Source organism: Loxodonta africana, chromosome 24, assembly GCF_030014295.1.
Source record: "Loxodonta africana isolate mLoxAfr1 chromosome 24, mLoxAfr1.hap2, whole genome shotgun sequence".
Taxonomy (NCBI): domain Eukaryota; kingdom Metazoa; phylum Chordata; class Mammalia; order Proboscidea; family Elephantidae; genus Loxodonta; species Loxodonta africana.
The window spans coordinates 51,368,166-51,389,843 of record NC_087365.1 but is presented as its reverse complement, the minus strand read 5'-3'; the positions used below and the strand labels follow the sequence as shown (position 1 = coordinate 51,389,843).

At 41.1% G+C, this 21,678-nt stretch overlaps 1 pseudogene; it reads left to right on the top strand.

Annotated features, from left to right (window-relative positions):
- The first annotated feature begins 2,291 nt into the window (after nucleotides 1-2,291).
- On the top strand, nucleotides 2,292-9,539 carry LOC100673522 (splicing factor U2AF 35 kDa subunit-like; annotated as a pseudogene).
- The last annotated feature ends 12,139 nt before the right edge of the window (nucleotides 9,540-21,678 follow it).

Below are 21,678 nucleotides of genomic sequence, written 5' to 3'. Positions count from 1 at the left end.
GGTCAGTTGATGATACAGATGCAGGATCCAGAGCAAGCAAACAAGCTTTGCCAGAACTTCTGCATATATTGGGTGTTGGCCATACCCCCACGGAAACTCCCCTTGCAACTGATTGGCTGATCACATCATGGAGGTGATTACATTACACAACTTATAAGAGATCACAAAATGGAGGATAGTTGTATCAGATCACAAAATGTAGGATAAATACATAATACTGAGAATCATGGCCTAGCCAAGTTAACACAAAACTTTAACCATCACAGTCCAACCCTTGCCAACTTGGCATCAATACACGTCTCCGTAAACCATACATAATCTCTAAACAAACACAATTATAAAGTCATACTTGGGCCTACCATGATACAATGCCTGAGGAACTTCCTCTTAGAACTGATTGGCTGATCACATCCAATAACATCACGAAGGTGATTATATTTCTTATGGGAGTTCACAAAATGGAAAATGATTACATCATATCACAAAATGGAAGATATTTACATCAGATCACAAAATGGAAGACAATTACATATTACTGAGAATCATGGCCTACCCAAGTTGATGTGTAACATTACATTATCATTACATTATCACAGGGTAAAGCCAGGATTTACCAAGGCCAGTTCTCTAACCAAGTGGCTTAAAACCCATTGCCATCAAGTCGATTCCGACGCATAGTGACCCTATACAACAGAGTAGAGCCACCCCATAGGGCTTCCTAGGCTGCAATCTTTATGAAAGCAGACTGTCACATCTTCCTTCTGCAGAATGGCTATTGGGTTTGAACTGCCAACCTTTCGGTTAGAAGTCAAGCACTTAACCACTGAGCCACCAGGGTTTGGGGCAAACAAGATACTCATAGCCATTGCTGTCAAGTCAATTCCGACTCAGGGCCAGATAATAAGTACTTTAAGCTCTGGAGCCATGTGGTGTCTGCTGCAACTACTCAACTCCGCTGTTGTAGCAGAAAGCAACCATAGATAATATGTAAATGAAGGGGTGTGGCTGTGTGCCAATAAAACTTTATTGTTAGAAACAGACAGTTGGCTGGATTGGCCCCACTAGCTGTGGTTTGCCAACTCCTGCTCTCACCACTAAGTTAGCCTGCTTCTAACAACATGTATCAAGTGCCTAGCACGTGTCTGGAGTCCCTAGGTGGTGTAAACAGATAATGGGCTCAGCTGCTAATCGAAAAGTTGAAGGTTCAAGGCTACCCAGAGGCACCTAAGAAGAAAGGTCTGGTAATCTACTTCTGAGATATCAGCCACTGAAAACACTATGGACCGCAGTTGTACTTTGACACATCCAGGGTGGCCATGAGTTGGAACTAACTCAGCAGGAACTGGATTTAACATGTGTCTGACCACACAATAAGAGTGGGATAAATAGCTTTCACTAGTATCATCGAATACCATTTTGAAAATAATAACAAACTCTGTGTCTTTGATTAAACTAACAGCTGACTCAAGCTGTCAGGTTCGTTTATTTATTTTTATTTCAGACCGACATTCATTTCCTGAGCAGAAAGGCTTCTTTATGTAATTTCATCTTGCCACCATCCAGGAAGGTGCTCTTCCAGGAAGGTGCCACCATCCAGGAAGGTGCTCTACAACAAGATCCTCCTCTCTGATGGGATTGAGTCAATCACACGTACAATACAGCCCGACTTCTGCTTCCTGCTCAGGCAGGCATGGACGTTTGTGTTGTTCCCTGGGCTGCAGAACCACCAACCGCTGCCACGCACAGGAGCAATCCGCTCACTGATTGCAGCCTGATTGTCATGGGCTAGGGAAGCCAAAATGTGCACACGCTGTCGTCATTGTGTGCCACTGAGTCGATTCTGATTCATAGCGACCCTATGGGACAGAGTAGAACTGCCCCATAGGGATCCAAGGCTGTAATCTTTATGGGAGCAGATCGCTAGGTCTTTTCTTCCAAGGAGCAGCTGGTAGGTTTGAACCACCGACCCTTTGGTTATCAGTCAAGTGCTTAACCACTCCACCACAAGGGCTCCTTGTGCCCGCACTACCTGTCAGCAACCAAGAGCCCAACAAATGGAGCCCAGGCTGGCCTGATCAAGAGACATTCAAGGAGCACAAAGGTTGGCAGTCCTTGCACCAGTGTGGGCCTGGCCTGGGCATGGCTGACTCCTAAACCACTGGAGGACAGAGTCCGGTTTGGTCCAGGATGCTGCTGCAGCATGGCCTATGACCCCGCAGGTGAACTCTGGCCGTATGTAACAGGAGTCGACAGAAATTGAGAAACACTTGTTTTTAGACTGAAGAGCAGTGATGAGTCCCGACAGGATCTGTGCTACTCAATTTTACCCGCTGCACTTTCTGAAAGCAAGCGCCAGCCAGCAGCGTCTTCCTTCCTCCAAAGTTCAAGAGGTGAGATGGGAACACAGGCAGTGAAGAGACCTGAATGTCTATGGCTTGTAGGGGTCGTAATTCTTCCCCACAAAGTTACCTTTCCTGTTTCTATGAATTACTCTTACATTCTTGTAAGAGATATGGTTTGAGGTATTTATGGTGCATTCAATTCTGCTATCATTGATTTATTGAACGAAACCAGCTCGAGGATATGATGGAAAGGCCCTAATTCCAAAAACTCCTGCGCTGCGGCTCAAAGAGCATTTTCTGCCCTGCTGGCCTCCAGCAGATGACCAGCAGAGATAAACAGAGGGCACTCCACTCTCTGTTGCAATGTGCTTGGTGATGTGAAGGAATCAATCAGACAAAAGCAGATTATTACAGTGTCTGCGAGGATCAAACACTGCTGGCATCTGCACCCACACACGCCTGATTTACAGGCGCGCTGATAAAGTGCTGCAGCTCACTGTCAGGAGAACATGACAGCTCCTTGAGCTCTGTGGATAAATTACTGCTGAAGCCCATGATAACATTTCTCCACCTAGCAACCAAACATAACAGGATGTGGCTTTTAGTACTAGGAGCCAAATGATACAAAGACGAGACGCCCAGGAGCCGTCGGAGCTCCAAAGGCATACTCTAAGATGGAATAGAAAATAGCAGGCTCGTGAAAAACATACCTGAAATCCAGGAGTAATTAATAACTTTGCTGAGGACCCCCAGACCTTGCCTATCTGTGGAGGTACAGAGAGTAAGATTCTCTATTTTGTAATGAATCTTGTTAGTCAAAAGCGTCCTTCCATATAAGGTCCCTGGGTGCTGCAAATGGTTGGCGCTCATCTACTAACCTAAAAATAAGCCAGGAAGGGATGGGAAAACTGGACGGATGGAAATAGGGAACCTGGGGTGGAGAAGGGGAGAGTGTTGACACCTGATGGGGTTGGCAACCAATGTCACAAAACAATTTGTGTATTAACTGTTTAATGAGAAACTCATTTGGTCTGTAAACTTTCACCTAAATAACAATTTTAAAAAAGGAGCCCTGGTACCAAACTTAATGGCCTGAGACTAGAAGGACCTCGGAGGCCATGTTCCCCAGACCTTCTGTTAGCCCAAGACAGGAACCATTCCCAAAGCCAACCCCCCAGACAGGGCTTGGACTGGAGAATGTGATAGAAAATGATACTGGTGAGGAGTGAGCTTCTTGGCTCAAGTAGACACATGAGACTATGTGGGCAGCTCCTGTCTAGAGGGGAGATGAGAAGGCAGAGGGCGTCAGAAGCTGGCTGAATGGACACGAAAATAGAGGGTAGCGCGAAGGGGTGTGCTGTCTCATTAGGCGGAGAGCAACTAGGAGTATATAGCAAGGCGTATGTAAATTTTTGTATGCGAGACTAACTGGATTTGTAAACTTTCACTTAAAGCACAATAAAAAAAATTTTTTTTTAAAAAAGGAGACCTCGTGACACAATCGTTAAGCATTTGGCTGCTAACCAAAAGGTTGGCAGTTTGAACCGCCCAGCAGGTCCACAAAGGAAAGACCTGGCAATCTGCTTCTGTAAAGATTACAGCTAAGAAAACCCTATGGGGCAGTTCTGCCCTGTAACACTTGGGGTGGCTATGAGTCAAAATCAGCTCAATGGCACCTAGGAGCAACAGTAACCTAGAGGCTGGCAATTCAAACTCACCCAGTGGTGCTGTGGAAGAAAGGCCTGGCGATCTGCTTCTGTTAACAGTGAAAACAAGAAAATCCTATGGAGCAGTCCTTCTCTGTAACACATGGGGACACCATGTGTCAGAATCAACTCAAAAGCAAAGGATTTTTTACTGAGCATTTGCTCTGTGCCAGGAATTATGCTGAATGTCTTATGTGCAGTCTACCGGTGAGCCCACAGCATGGAGAACCTAGTGATAATGAAATGACATGAGGTCAGTATGGACCATAGAACTAAACCACACTGAATCCCACAGTAAGAAAAGCTACCCGCTTTCCAGTTCTCTACTGTTTTTCCCAATTACATCAACAAGAAAGTCTCCCTGTGGTACTAGTGTGCCTCAAACACCTCTCCAACACTTGCTAATCTCTCTTCCAAACAAAGAAAGGGCAAACACGTTCAGCTAGAATTTGTGAAGCCAGCATTGTTCTCTTTTCACTGTTTTCATTTTTAAACGCATCATTTACTTATGACAAGTGATATTGGTTTTCAGTTGACGGAAGTGATATTAAGTGTCTTTTGAAAATAAATTTATTTGAGATATAAGCTTCCTGGCACGGGCAGAGAGTTTTGTCTGCTTTGCTCACTACCATATTCCCAACAGCTCAACAGCACCTAGGCAAATAGACCATCAGTAAATATTTCTTTAATGAAATTAATTAAATAAAAATATTAGTTAAATCATAGTACAAGTGGTACTTAGATATGGCAAAATTTGTGACAAGTGTACAAGATGGTATGGAGATATGGTAAAAAATGTGAAAGTGATATTGGTGTTGAAGAACATGGCACTGTCTCTCTCTGTATTCACTATGATCCTACAAGGCAGGAATTATTATTTATTGTCTGGATAAGGAAAATGATGCTTCAAGAAGTTGGGTAACTCATTCAAAGCACTAGCCTGCATGTAGCAGAACCTGAACTCAAGACTCGCGTTTCAGTCTCAGAAGTGGGCTCTGAGCTGCTGCATTCATCTTCTCCTCTCTCACTTAAAGAATCGTGTTGTGAGGTAGCGACTGCTGTCCCCTTTTTCAGATGGAAAAAACAGGCTTCAATGAACTTACCCAATATCATGCAATGACAATGTAGCAGGGCTGGGATTTGAACCCTGGCCTGCTTGGTTGATCATTCCCCACTAGACTAGCTTTCAGAAAAAAACTTGCTCCAATTTAATATGTAAACTGCTGGAAATTATATTTAAAATGGTAGATAATTCAAAATATTTGGTCTAGGTGTTTTAAATGTATTCCGGAGAACAGAACCATCACTTGGTTGCTAAAACAGGAAGTTAGCTCAGCACTAAAGCAAATATGAGATACCACTACAATCGCCCAAGGATGGTGGCCAAAGGTAAAGATGACAGCCTCAATCGCGCTTATTTTAGAATCATACAAATAGCCATTTGCACAAATGGAAAAACCTAGTCCTTCTCTAACCTTTTTCTGCAGGTAGATTAAAAAAAAAAAAAATTTTTTTTTTATCAAGATAAGCAACTGTTACTGGTAAACAGGAAAGAATCCCACTCTTGAAAAGTGAAAAAATTAACAAAGGGGCTAAGAATCCTGTTAAAGTATAATTTCCAAAAAATTAAAAACATGATTCTCATACAAAGATAGAATGAATATGTGTCAAAATTGTATTCAACTGGTTAACCAATGAAGGAACCAATATTATGGCAAAGGTGATTCAAAGGAAAATTCAAAAAATGCAGGTTATATGGTAAGTGAGTCGAAGGAATGCTGGATGAATTCGCTAAGAGATTCAAAACTGGATAATGTCCTATAGCGCCATTAGCCTGTACCATGTTTTTATGCAAATAAAGCACACGTATACATTTTTTTTATAACTATGCCGTGCCCCCGCCCCCGTATTTTCATGAGCGTGCTATGCTATTTTTTTTACAGCAACAGGTCAACAAAATTAGCATAAAGCACTTACAAAAATACCTGGGGGGAGGCAGTTTGCAAAAAAGAAGTACACCTTCTCACTTATCGACTGTCTCGTTATGCAATAGTTCACATTTACCACAATAGTAAAAAATCTACTATCTGACTATTTTGCACGTTAACAACATATGTCTGGCGGTAATGAACACTGAGGTGCAAGGCAGGGTTAATGCTGGCTGTGACGGTTAAGGTCATGCGTCACCTTGGCTGGGCCATGATTCTCAGAGGTTTGGCAGCTATGTAATAACGTAATTTGGCAGTTATGTAATGATGTAACTTGGCAGCCATGTAACGAGATAGTCATCCTCCATTTTGTGCTCTGATGTGGTCATAACACCGATTTCACAGAACAACCTGGTCTTGGTAACCTAACCATGTCATTTAGTGAGGAGAGGGTGTGTAACACACGCATTTTTCGCACAAAAATATGGTAACCGTTTGGGGTTATTTTTCTCCCAGGCAGAAATCTACAACTTAACATACAGCTTCAAAGTATCTGTGCTCTAACCAAATAGCAAACGAAACGCAAGAGCATTCTCCTAGAAAATTACATAAATCTTGGGTGACTCCGATCAATACTAACACTGAAAGGATATGGAGTCACCCTGCTTTATTGCAATTTTTAGATAATTTTTCTTAACAATCTCATCAAGTTTACACTATTATTTTTGTGCCTTAGAGAAGGAAACCCTCAATAAGATGGATTGGCACAATAACCACAATGATGGACTCGAACATACCAATGATCGTGAAGATGTCGCAGGACCTAGTAATTTCGTTCTGTTACACATGGGGTCTCCATGCACCAGAGCCAACTCGACAGCAACTAACAACAACAAAGTGTGTATAAGAGTGCAGATGCTCTTACTAAAATTCTGATTGAGAATGTTTGCAGTGTGATCCCAGGAAATGTGTTTTCAAGAAGCTCCCCAACTGTCATGCTGAAAGCCTACAATCATACATTAAGAAACAGCCAGTGTACGTGATTCAAGCCATACCTTTTGGAAGGCGTTTCAGCTAAAGATGCTCTCAACTTAGAAGAGATAAAAACTTAAGCTGATTTCGAGAATGAAGAAACTTTACCTAACAACAGAAAGATAAGAGGCAATATGGGCTCCAGGGTGGGTTGATTCAGTGGCTCAGTATTGTCATTAGCAAAATGGGATCTGTCCACCTCTCTCTCCTCTGCATCTCCATGGGGCTATTGACAAGATGGCTATAGCAACTCCACGTGTCACTTCCTGGCCCAACACATAAAGGAAGAAGAGAGACTTCCTCTTTCTGTGACATGTCTCTTCTCAGAAAAACCCTCATCCCAGCAGACTTCTTCACTGGCCATAATTATATCAAGTGATTCTTCCTAAACCAATCACTGCCAAGGAAGATTTGAGTGGGAATAACTTACCCCAATCCTGCTGACTGAAGAACTAGGGTAGGATTAGCTTTCCTTAAGGCAACTGGTTGTGTAGGGAAGTTGTAATATCTGAACAAAAATAGAATTCTATTAGAAGAGAAACAGAGTGGTGTAGATTAGCAACTGACAGGGTCTAGCATTAGATGGCTTAGAGGAGGAATTACAAGCACATCTTAAAATTAGGTTGCATCACCAATGTGTGAGAAATTACTTTGATGAAATGGTAACCTTTAAGAACAGTGCTAGCCAGACAGAACAGAAAGGGTGATGAACCAAATTAAGATGCTTGAATCACAGTGTATCCATTTAAAACACACACCATCAGGCAAGGGGAAGGGGATGGGTAGGTTAACACACATAGGATAGGGTGCAAGAGGATGGAAGGACCACACCACTTGAATCATGGGTTAGGAAATGTTCATACATCCAAGCTCTCTCTGCTGCATCAGCCTCCCTCCACTGAATGGTGCTTTTACAAGAACCAGAGTTGAGACAGAAGGTGCCTGGAGCCAATGACATACACTCGTTCTGCGAGACACAGGACAAATATGCCTGGCCACAGCTGTGCCTAGGCAATTAGCCTGCTAAACAGCTCTGGGTTTTAACTGCATCTGGGAGGCAGAGTATATGTGGGGACAGATGAGGACCCTACTGGGTGTCTCCAATGGGTGGCTGATTTGAAAATGACAGAGCTTTAGCCTCAAGATGGCCTGATCGTACATTACGACTTGGTCTTTCCACCCTTTCTATCTATAAGCAACACTTTTGTTTCTTCCCAAATATGTACCATTTATTCTATTATTATCATTCTTATAGGTTACCAACTCACTTTTTCAATTTAGCACATCTTAGGAATTCCACCTTGTCTCATAAGATTCTTTCTTAAAAAAAAATTTATTTATTCACTAGCTTACTCACTATCTATGCTTGAAATTTCTTATGAGTTTTGTGATGGTTAAGGTTGCATGTCAACTTGGCTGGGCCATGATTCTCAGTCATTTGGCAGTTATGATGTAGTTTGGCAGTTATGTAATGAAGCAATTTAGCAGGTATATAATAATGTAATAACCTCCCTGATGGGATCTGCTATGAGCATATATATATGCTACACTGGTTTTTCTTCTCTCGAGAACCCAACCGAAGACAAGCCTCATCCATCCCATTTGTTTTCTTGTCTCCTCCAGAAAATTGAATATTCTCAAATAATACAGCAACCTCACATTATGAAAGACCAAAAGTGTTGTGATGAGGGGGAAAGAAAGAGGAAGGAATGGCTGATAGATTAAAAGAGGCTTAAGGAGCCCTGCTGGCACAGCGGTTAAGAGTTCGCCTGCTAACCAAAAGGTTGGCAGTTGGAATCCACCAGCAGCTCCTTAGAAACCCTATGGGGCAGTTCTACTCTGCCCTATAGAGTTGCTGTGAGTTGGAATTGACTGGACCTCAATAGGTTTGGTTTTGTTTTTGGGTTTTGTGGGTGGCCAAGGGAAGTAGAAAAGGGAGAGAACTTGACCTCCATTTTGGCACTGAGAAAGACAAAGTCAACTGTTCATTTTATTTCAAAATTGGAGCATGTCGTCATGGAAACAGAGGCTCTCAGTTGCACAATAAACCGATCTTTAGCCAGGCCACTGCCCTCTAGAACATTTACTGTAACCCTCAAAACTCTTCCCAGTCTGCTGATGGTTTGTGCTGTGCAGAGAGCAATGTAGAGATGCAGAAACAATCTGATGAATTTTTTGAGGAGGTTTTCACAGAAATGGAGGAAAAAGTATGAAGTTGAGGAGATGAACATCTGTGATCATTTGGAGACCTTCTAGTTGGAAATGTATATGTCAAGTTTCACCATGAAGAAGACGCAGAAAGGGCTGTGATTGACTTAAGTAACCTCTGGTTTCATGGACAGCCATTCACGTGGAGCTCTCCCCTGTTACTGATTAGTGAAGCTTGTTGCAGCCAGTACGAAAAGCTAGAGCGTACGGGAAGCGGCTTCTGCAACTTGGAGCCCATTTCTAGACAACTGCAGCAGGCATTTTGTGAGCACCCTCATCAGACCCACAGATCTCAATCCCAGTCTTGGAAACATCGGTCTTGATGGACAGACCATGGTAGTGCTGGAGGTTCCGGCAGTGGTGGAAGTGGTGGAGACAGGAGAGTGACAGGCATCAGATCACGAGATCATGACAAATCTGGACTATTCTGAGCTGTGCTATTTTTACCATGTGTCTGCTGGAAAGTGTTGTAGTTGATTTACCAAGCCAGTTCATAATGGGAATTTATTTTTAAAAATAGTAAAATAAAAACAAAGTTTCTGAATAAACTTTGTAGTGATACAGTAAAAAAAAAAAAAAGAGAGGAAGACTTAAATATTAACCAGATGAAATAAAAATTACAAGACAATTGAAATTTGAGCACTGACTAGATACTTGATGATAATCAAGAAATCATCATATATCTAGGTGTGAAAATTGTTTAAGTGTGCAAAAAATAGTTTTTATGTTCTAGGAATACATACTGAAGTACTTATGAATGAACTTGCACAATGTCTGAGATTTGCTTCAAAATAAGCCCGTGTTTTGCAGATCAGATCAACAAATAATTCTGGAGCATATGCAAGTTTTGCAGGTTTTTGCAAACTGAGAATCGTAACTCATCTGTAGGTAAATTGGTTTGGTGGGCTGTGACCAGAACATTTCTAATGACAAATAGAATAGAACAGAATAGAAAATATCAAGAGTGTTTCACATTGTCATAGCAAATTTTCTTCCATGGAACTTTTGTTTCAACTGTGTGCCTGTGTATCGACACACGTAGTAGATCATGATATAAAATGAACTTTTACATGGGTTACAGTTAATGAAGTTTGAAGACCACAGTTGAAAGCAAAGTCTGTATCACTGATGGTCACAGGGGATACAGGAATAATAAGACAGGGCCCCCACTTTCCAGAATAGACTGGCACAAATAGAAGTATACCATGGAATGGTAAGAACTCTAATAAGAGTGAGATCCAAGAACTGTGGGAAGACAAAGGAGCTATTGACTAACTGGCATGGGCTGCACTGGACAGGTAATGAGTGATGAAGAATAAAAAGTACAGAAAAGGGTGAAAAGGCTCCCTCTCAGGGAGGGAATAATGCGGCACAGAGGTGCAAACACACACATGGTATATTTAGGGGAAAAAAGTAATTTGTTGATGCTGGGAGCCCATGAGAGTTAAGTCTTCAATTAAGAGTCTATAAGATGGATGTGGCGTTCCTACCCAGTGAGTGAAATGGTTAATGCACTCAGCTGCTAACCAGAAGGCTGGAGGTTTGACTCCACTCAGAGGTGCCTCAGAAGAAAGGCCTGGCAATCTGCTTCCAAAAAATCAGTCATTGAAAACCCTATCAATTATGGTTCTACTGTTGATACACATGGGGTTGCCATGAGTCAAAATCAATGGACAGCCACTAGTAGGGTATGGAAAGATGGACATGGAATTCAAGGATATGAAGAAATTGATGATTCTGAAGGAAATACACTTGATCTGTGAGGCTATATGTCATTTCTTTTTAGATGATCTCTAGAGTTGATAATTTTATAATCATCTTATTTGCCTAATCCAAAGTTGCAAGTCAAGAGCTTTTGCTTCAAATTTTTTAAATTAGCAATTCCACTTCTAGAATCTATACCATGGAAATAGTACTGGGTGGTGGGTCAACATTAGAAAATCAATCAAATTAATCTGCCACATAAATAAAATAAAAGAATCATATGATCATCTCAATCAATGCAGAAAAGGCATTCAAAAAAGTCTAACACCATTCCTGATAAAAACTCTCAATAAAATAGGTGTAGAAGGGAAATTCCTCAACATAATAAAGGGCATCTATACTATTTTTTTAGGGTCGCTATGAGTCGGAATCAACTCGACGACAGTGGGTAGGTTTTATACAAAACCAACAGCCAACATCACTGTTATTGGAGAGAGGCTGAAAACATTCCCGTTGAGAACAGGAAAAAGACAAGGAGGTCCTTTATCACCACTCGTATTTAACATTGTGCTGGAAATCCTAGCTAGAGCACTAAGGCAAGAAACGGAAATAAAGGGCATCCAAACTGGTAATGAAGAAGTTAAACTCTCCCTATTTGTGGATGATATGATACTATACATACAAAACCCAAAAGACTCCACGAGAAAACTACTGGAACTGATAGATTCAGCAGAGTAGCACGATAAAAGATAAACGTACAAAAATCATTTGGCTTCCTATACACCAATAGAGAACTATGAAAAGGAAATCAGAAAACTAATACCACTTATAATAGCCTCTAAAAAAATAAAATACATAGTAATAAATCTAACCAGGGATGTAAAAGACCTATACAAAGAAAACTACAAAACACTACTGCAAGAAACCAAACAAGACCTACATAAATGGAAAAACATACCATGCTCACGGACAGTGAAAATGTCAATTCTACCCAAAGCAATCTACAAATAGAATGCAATCCCGATCCAAATACTAACAGCATTCTTTAATGAGATGGAAAAACTAATGATTAACTTTACATGGAAAGGAAAGAGGCCCCAGATAAGTAAAGCACTATTGAAGAAAATGAAGAAAGTAGGAGGACTCGCACTATCTGACCTCAGAACCTACTATACTGCTACGATAGTCAAAACTGCCTGGTACTGGTACAATGACAGATATGTTGACTAATGGAACAGAATTAAGAACTCAGATACAAATCTATCCATCTGTGATCACCTGATCTTCCACAAGGGCCCAAAGTCCATCAAATGGGAGAAAAACTGTCTTTATAACAAATGGTGCTGGCAAACCTGGATCTCCAACTGTAAAAAAAAAAAAATGAAACAGGACCCATATCTCACACCATATGCAAAAACTAATTCAAAATGGATCAAAGACCTAAATATAAAACCAAAAACTATAATGATCATAGAAGAAAAAATAGGATCAATGCTAAAGGCCCTAATACATGGCATTAACAGATACAAACCATAACTAACAACACAAAAACTCCAGAAGATAAGCCACATAACTGGGATCTTCTAAAAATTAGACACTTATGCTCATCAAAAGACTTCACTGAAAGAGTAAAAAGAGAACCTACAGACTAGAAAAAAATTTTGGCTATGACAAATCCAACAAGGGTCTAATCTCTAAAATCTACAGGAAAATTCAACACCTCTACAACAAGAGACAAATAATCCATTTAAAAAATGGGTAAAGGAAATTAACAGACACTTCACCAAAGAAGAGATTCAAGCGCCTAACAGACACAGGAAGAAATGCTCGCAGTCACTAGCCATTAGAGAAACGTAAATCAAAACCACAAAGAGATACCATCTCACCGTGGCATTACCAGCCCGAATCAAAAAAACAAATTAACAAATGTCAGAGAGGGTGCGGGGAGACTGGAACTCTTACGCACTGCTGGTGGGAATACAAAAAGGATATGGCACTTCCTTAGAAAGCTAGAAATAGAAATACCATATAATCCAGCAATTCCACTCCTAGGAATATATCATAAATGAATAAGATCTGGCACACAAATAGACATATGCACGCCCATGTTCAATGCAGCATTATTCACAATAGCAAAATTATGGAAACAACCTAGATGCTCATCAACAGAAGAATGGATGAGCAAACTATATACACACAATAAAAAGAACACTACAAAACCATGAAGAATCATGAATCTGGAAGCTTCTCACAATATGGATAAATCTGGAGGGCATTATGTTGAGTGAAATAAGTCAATCACAAAAGGTCAAATATTGTATGAGACCACTACTGTAAAAACTCACGAAAAGGTTTACACACAAAAAGAAACAATCTTTTATGGTTATGAGGGAGGGGAGGAGTAGGGATGCAAAAATACTAAATAGACAAAAGATAAGTGGTAACTTTGGTGAAGGGTAAGACAGTGCGCAATACTGGGGAAACCAGCACAACTTGCCCAAGGCAAGATCATGGAAGCTCCAGGAACACATCCAAACTCCCTGAGGGACCGAATTACTGGGCTGAGGGCTCTGGGGACAATGGTCTTGGGGAATAGCTAGCTCAATTGGCATAACAGAGTTTATAAAGAAAATGTTCTACATTCTACTTTGGTGAGTAGTGTCTGGGGTCTTAAAAGCTTGTGAATGGCCATCTAAGAAACTCCACTGGTCTCACCCTGTCAGGAGCAAGGGAGAATGAAGAAAACCAAAGACACAAGGGAAAGATTAGTCCAAAGGACTAACGCACCACAACTACCACAACCTCCACCAGACCAAGTCCAGTACAGCTACATGGTGCCTGACTACCACTACTGACTGCTCTGACAGGGATCACAATAGAGGGTTCCAGACAGAGCCGGAGAAAAATGTAGAAAAAAATTCTAACTCACAAAAAAAGACCAGACTTATTGGCTTGACAGACTGGAGAAACCCTGAGAGTGTGGCCCCCGGACACACTTTTAGCTCAGCAATGAAGTCATTCCTGAGGTTCACCCTTCAGCCAAAGATTAGACAGGCCAATAAAATAAAACGAGACTAAAGGGGCACTCCAGTCTAGGGGCAAAGACTAGAGGGCAGGAGGGGACAACAAAGCTCGTATTAGGGAGCCCAAGGTCAAAAAGGGAGAGCGTTGACATGTTATGGGGCTGGTAACCAATGTCACAAAACAATAAAACCAAAAACCAAACCCAGTGCCATCGAGTCAGTTCCGACTCATAGCGACCTATATGTACTAATTATTTAATGAGAAGCTAGTTTGTTCTATAAACCTTCATCTAAAGTATAATAATGAAAAAAACTTTTTTAAGTGACTAAAACACAAAAATTTTTTTTAAAAAAGGAGTAGTGCTGGGTGGATACAATGACTTAATTACAAATATATTTATAGTGCTACACAAAAAAACAAAATATTAGAGAGAACCAAATTTTTAGTGATAGCCAAAACCAAACCCACTGCCACTGAGTCGATGCCAACCCATCTGCAAAAGACAGTCCATTTAAAAAATTAATGGAAAAGAATACTTTCACCTGGAAAATGTTCACAATATATTGTTAAGTTATGGATGCAGTAAGCTACACAATATGTACAGGCTATCCCTATCTTATAAAAATAAAATTTTTTTTTTTTATATCCCTATCTTGAGGAGCCCTGGTGGCATAATGGGTAAGCACTCAGCTGGTAACTGGAAAGTTAGCAGTTCAAACCTACCCTGGGACTCTGTGGGAGAAAGGTCTGGTGATCTGCTCCCATAAAGACTACAGCTTGGGAAACCCTGTGATGCAGTTCTACCTTGTCACGTGGGGTTTCTGTGAGTCGGCATTGGTCTCCCGGCACTCAGCAACAACCACCCCTATCTTAGGAGAGAAAATGACTGTGAGGCTGAAAAGGATATAACTCTTTTACTTCAAATTTCAACACTTTCTTTTTCTTTATCTGATGAAATTAAGGTAATCTCTATTGTCACTTCTGTTCTTTTCTATCAATTCCAACTTTTCTTCCATAAACAAGACTTAAAATACTTTTAAAGCAGCAGAAATCATTATGGAATAGGATTTGCTGTTAATCAGAAAGAGCAAGTTAAAATTATTACCTATGATTCTTTCAAGCGGGAAACTGGGCAGATTTCATTTTTTTCTTTTTGCTGATCTAAATTTTCTTTATCTTCTGCAGAGAACATATTCCTTTTCATTTTCTTGTTTTAAAAAAATTGTTTCTTTAATTGTAACCAAAATCTTTGTCTCCTATGAGTTTTGAGAAGTAAAATATTATGGTCTATATGTAAACATCAATCACTTGCGTTTAGACCAGCTTATGTGTACACTGTCTTATAAACTCGGACACATTCACAGATTAACTTGATTTAATGTGTTCAGAAATTTTAATTTTAAGAAAAGAGCTTTCACTGAATTTAAAAATAAATCAAAAAACTTCTTTAAAATGTATTGGTAAATCTTTGATCTTCAGTATATCTTTCCTCATTTTATTTTTGAACTCCGTCGCTCAAGTTCTTTGAATGAAGGGAGAAAAATACACAAAACAGTGGAAGGCTCAAATCATTTAAAATGGAATATTAGTTGCTGCTAAGACTGGGGGAAACCCTGGTGGTATAGTGGTTAAGAGCTACGGCTGCTAACCAAAAGGCCGGCAGTTCAAACCCACCAGGCGCTCCTTGGAAACCTTACGGGACAGTTCTACTCTGCCCTATAAGGTCTACTCTGCCCTATAAGGTCGGTATGAGTCAAAATAAACTCGACGGCAATGGGGCAGGTAAGACTGAGTTCCACCACAGAAATTTAAGAGATTAAATGGCACAGATGCAAACATCAGAAAAAGCAAAGCAAAATATAGCCAATACTTTTTCTAGCAGGGCCAGATCTGGTGCCAAATTTTACAGTACTGCAGTATTTTTCAGTATTGCTTTTGGAAGTTACACTACTCATTCTCCTCAGTCTTTCTCTCAGCATCTTCAGTTGTTCCCTTTCCCCCATCTTATCGTTGCCTTCAATCAAGCACAGGCAACTCCCAAGAGCAGCGCTTCTCAGCCTTGTCTGTACATCACAAACACCGCAGGAGCTTTTAAAAATCCTGGCGCCCAGGCTGCAGCCCAGACCTATGAAATCACTATCTCTGGGGGTGAGACCCAGACATCAGGATTATGAAAACTCCTCAAGAGATCCCAACGTGCAGCCAGGTATGAGAATCCTGTCTTCACGGACCTGGCTCAGGTGTGCTTTTGCTTCTGGGCTGGCACCTGCCACTCTCTTGGAAAGACTGCTCTCCGCCCTCAGAAAGTTGGAAGTCCTGGAAGGTGCATTGGCCTTCAGCCAATGCCTGGCTAGTGCAGGAGTTGAAAGCCTACTCCCTCGGTTGCATCTGGGATAAACTTGGAGGTGTAACACTCCAGAGCTAGAGTGGGGAAAGCAGACAGGCAGGGAGAGAAGCCAAGCGTGGGTGTGATTTCATGCAAAGTGCCCCACCGGGTAGCTTCAGAGCTCCTGCAGGCAGACCAGGCTAAAGCTGGCCATGGGGGACTTTGCCTGAAATCACACCCATGTTTGGCTTCTCTCCCTCCCTGTCTGCTTCCTCTGCTCTTTCACTGGATTGTCCTGCAAGCACTTCCCAAAGAAATCACTTGAACACAGATCTTTGTCTCAGGGCCTGCTTTAGCAGAACTTGAACTCAGACACATTCCAAACACAAAAAGTCACAAAGTTCTCCTAACTCCTCATTTTCTAATTTCAGCGCTGTAGATTAGACATTTTCTTTTTACTTTATAGTTTGCAGCAACAGAATTCTAAATTGATTTCCTTTTATTTAATTCATTTATTCAGCCAATAGTATTGGGTACCTACAATACCCCATGCTCTCTACATAGATTCATCTTCCATTAACTGTTCTAAAGGTCTATTTTCATGAAGTCACCTTGTTGATCAAAAACTTTCGGTGAGTCCCCATCACCAAAAGAGGTTTCCCCTTTCTTGTAAAGGGAAAAATACATATATTCTCATGGACCCTCAATGTAACTTTTAAAATTCATTATGATTTAATTTCAATGTGTATAAACATAAAACTAGCTATAAACTCTTTATACTGGCAGCTTTGATACAACTATAAATCCAGAACAAACTTTCAAATTATATTCAAACACAACTACAAAACCAGTAAAATTTAAATTCACAACCTTAATTTAATGTGACAGATGATATTATTTTGCTGGAACAAAATCACTGATATTTGGTTTAAGGGAGGAAGGATGTGGTCTTGAGTTTGTTTCTACATGTAATCTGTTTCTGTATTTCAGCTTCAATAATACTAATGCAAGGGATATCCATTCGCACAAGCAGACTGTATAAAACTGTATTAATCACTGCAACTTTCTATGTTCCAATTCAGGATAATCACAACCGAAAGCCTGCCTAGGAATAATTCGTGCATGCCAGTTTTATTGAGGCGGCAATTAATAACTCTGCAAAAACTATTTTGTTCACTTAAAGATTACCGTTGTGTTGTTGAAATCGTCATGAAACAAATATTTATGCCAAAAGTTTTGGAATCTGGAAGGGTTTTAAGCTATGTTCCCTCAAGAGCAGACATGAGACAAAGATTTGGGTCAAGGGGTTTATTTGGGAATCAATCTCAGTAAGCATTGGTAAAGGATGTGGGGAAGTGATATAAAGAAAGAAAACCAAAGGCGGGACCATTGCCGTCAAGTTGATTCCAACTCATGGTGACCTCACGTGTTTCAGAATAGAACTCTGGGCCATATTTACTTTTTCGGAAGCAGATCACCAGCTCTTTCTTCTGAAGTGCCTCTGGGTGGATTTGAACCACCAACCTTTGGTTAATAGTCAAACACAAACCATTTGCACCACCCAGGAAATTGAGAAAGAAGGGAGACCAACAGAGCATGCGTTACTAAGCAGGTTATTCTCAATTCCAACTCACGGGCAACCTCACAGTGTCAGAGTAGAGTTGGGCTCCATATGGTTTTCAACGGTTAATTTTTCAGAAGTAGATCACCAGGACTTCCTCCCAAGAGCCTCTGGGTGGACTAGAATGCCAGTCTTTCAGTTAGCAGCCAAGTGCACCACTCAGGGACTCTTACTTACCCTAGGGGAGGATATTTTTGGTCTGGTATGTTCATCCCATTGGAGGCTGAGGCAGATTCAATTTCCACTTTTCTCTGTTCAAACAACTGCCAGGCCTTTAAACACTTGGCTTTTGACATCACGCAGCCTCCACTTGGTGAGACCATCACTAGACAGTACAGTTACAGGGTTAGTTTTCCATAATACGCTGGTAGTGTTGTTTTAATTATCATCAAAATTAAAAAATAAAAAGTAAAGTTTCACGGAGAACGTGGCAACCCCTGACAATAATTGCTAGGAACCCCAAGGGAGAGAGAGGTCCACTCACCCACAGGAGAAAAACTGAAAAATTGACCCACGAAACCAAGGTCTCAAAAAAAAAAAAAAAAACCCCAAGCCCATTGACACCGAGTTGACTCTGACTCATAGTGACCCTATCCAGTCCCCATGGTACAGAGTAGAACTTCTCCATAGCATTTCCAAGGCTGTAAATCTTTATAGAAGCAGAGTGCCACATCTTTCTCCTGTGGGGCAGCTGGCGGGTTCCAACCAACAACCTTTGGTTAGCAGCTGAGCACTTTAACCACTGTGCCATCAGGGCTCCTCAGATTAAGGTCTTGTTTTTGAAGGTGTCAAGTCAGTTCCCATTCATAATGGCCCTAAATACAACAGAACGAAACAATTGCCAGTTCTGCACCATCCTCACAACTGTTGCTATGTTTAAGCCCATTGTAGAAACCACTGCGTCAATCCATCTCATTGAGGCTTTTCCAGTTTCTCACTGACCATCTACTTTACCAAGCATGATGTCCTTCTCTAAGGTCTAGTCCCTCCTGATAACCTGTCCAAGGTATGTGAGACGTGGTCGCATCATCCTTGCTTCTAAGGAGCATTCTGGTTGCACTTCTTCCAAGACAGATTTGCTAGTTCTTTTGGCAGTCAATATCCGTCTCCAACACCAGAATCAAAGGTGTCAATTCTTCTTCTATCCTCCTTATTCACTGTCCAGCTTTTGCATGCATACAAGGTGACTGAAAACACTCTGGCTTGGGTCAGGTGCACCTGAGTCCTTAAAGTGACTTTTTTTTTTTTTTTTTAACACTTTAAAGAGGTCTTTTGCAGCAGATTTGCCCAATGCAATGCGTCATTTGATTTCTTGACTGCTGCTTCCATGGGTGTTGATTATGGATTCAAGTAAAATGAAATTCTTGACAACTTCAATCTTTTCTCCGTTTATCATGATGTTGCTTATTGATTCAGTTATGAAGCTTTTTGTTTTCTTTATGTTAAGGTGTAATACATACTGAAGGCTGTGTTCTTGTTGTTGTTAGCTGCCCCCAAGTAGGTTCTGACTCATAGTTACTGCAGGCTGTAGATGTCAGAAATTCAAGGTCCTCCGAAGTCTACCCTGAAGCATCCTTCATAAACTGTTACTAACAATACAACCAGCTCTTAACACCTACAAGGTTCGCACCTTTCTGCCTGCCTGGAATACACCTCAGGCTTATCTAAATCCTACAGAGTCCAGGCCTTCCAGTATCACTCTAGTTCACAATGAACCCACCATTCCTAACTTTTCTTTACCAATTAGTCACATGCTGTGTTCTTCTACCCTTGGTCTCGTATTGCTATTTAACACTCCATGTGTTCATCTCGAATATCCCCGACTAGGCTGTGATGTTTACAAGACTGAGCCATCATTGCTCAATGGAAAAATGCGGATTCTGCAATCACAGAGACCTGGTCAGGAGATGGGCCCTGCCTGGTACTAGTTGTGACCTTGACTCTCCATTTTTCTATCAGTAAAAGACAGTATTGCTGTGCGGGTAAATATCTGAAAGCACTTTGCAGAATGTCTGCAACAAAGCCAGTGCCCAGTAACTTGGAGTTCCCTTTCTTATTGTGTATAGTTTTATTTTCATTGCATGGGTTTCATTCAGGAGCATAGAGGAGTTCCGGGTGTCATTGGTCCTTGTGCTAAGCTGACAGACCTTCAGTTCTGTTGCAATTTGCTAATAATCTAAGCAGCCTGAAAGCACATTTTTATAAGGCAGCATTCTGGGGAGAGAACATCTGGATCTCTCTCATCCTTCTCTTTGAGATTATCCTGTCTATGCCCATAGAAAGATAAAGAGTTGATAAGGAAAATCTCATGGCCACGGATAAATGTTGTTTATAAGGAAATTCTTGATTTGGCTGAAACAGATGCTCAGCTTAGGAACTCTGTGCCAGCGTACACACTGTCCAGATGCATGTTATTTGTTCACAGTGACAGTGACTGTGCAGCCAGAGACTGCACACTGTAAGTCTCTTTCTCTTTACGGGAAAGTAGGATTAAGAAACTTGGTTTCTACAACCCTGACAACCAATAGCCAGAACCCCACTAATGTCAAGTCAAATCTGACTCACAGTGACCCTGTAAGACAGAGTAGAACTGCCCCATAGGGTTCCCAAGGCTATACTCTCTACAGAAGCAGACTGCTACATCTTTCTCCCATGGAGCAGCTGGTTGTTTCAAACCACCAACCTTTAGTTAGCAGGTGAGTGCTTAACCACTGTGCCACCAGTGCTCCCAACCAATAGCAATTGTTAAGAATTCTATGAAGTTAATACATATGTGAGTATATATTTATGAATGTAGACTTATATGCATATACTTGTACTACTCGTACCTTTTGCCATTGAGTCAATTCTACTCATAGCGACCCTACAGGACAGAGTAGAACTGAGACAGATAGCATTAACTGTGCAGGCGGAATAGAGGAGCTGTTGAAAGATTACCACCTGGAAGTTGGGTAAACAGGAACCACATCCTGTCAACATGAGATAAGGTTAAACAACCTGCAAATTACTGCCTCCTTCTTAATGTTTTTCTAGTCCCTTCCCCCTTTACAGGCTCCGCATGTGCAGAAGAACAAAGTTTGACCACTGTTTGACCTTCCTTGGCCTGCCAAAAGGGGCGATGTAGTGCCGAAGATCAGTACCCCTGCACTATACCATAATAAGTGATGCCAAGGGCTGCCAAGAGGACTCCATCTTGAATATCAGCTGATTCCATCTTGGATTCCAGATGTATACATAGCCTAATTAGTATGCATTGCCATTCTGAGAGAGACTTGCCCCTTCAAAGACACCCACTGAATATTCATTGCTCTACTGTCCCCAGTGAACCCATATAAACCCTCACCTTACTTTCCTTTTCAAGTCAGTCTTTTGGGGTGGTATGAGCCCCCAGTGACTTCTTTTACTTGTCACAAGTAAAATAAACCTGTTAGAGCTGAAGCCAAAATTGTCTCCTCTGTGTATTCTTACAAGAGAAAGGCAAGGACCCATTGAGTCCAGAGGACCTCTGCCCTCAATGGTAACAGAACTGCCCCATAGGGTTTCCAAGGAGCACCTGGTGGATTTGGACTGCCAACTTTTGGTTACCAGCCATAGCTCTTAACTATTACACCACCAGGGTTTCCATATGCATATAGGTATATATATGAGTATATATGTGTGTATATATAGGTGATGGTGTTGTTGTTAGGTGCCATCAAGTTGGTTCCAACTCATAGTGACCCTATGTACAACATATATAGGTGTATGCATGTGTATATGCATGTATGTGACTGAATGCACATATACT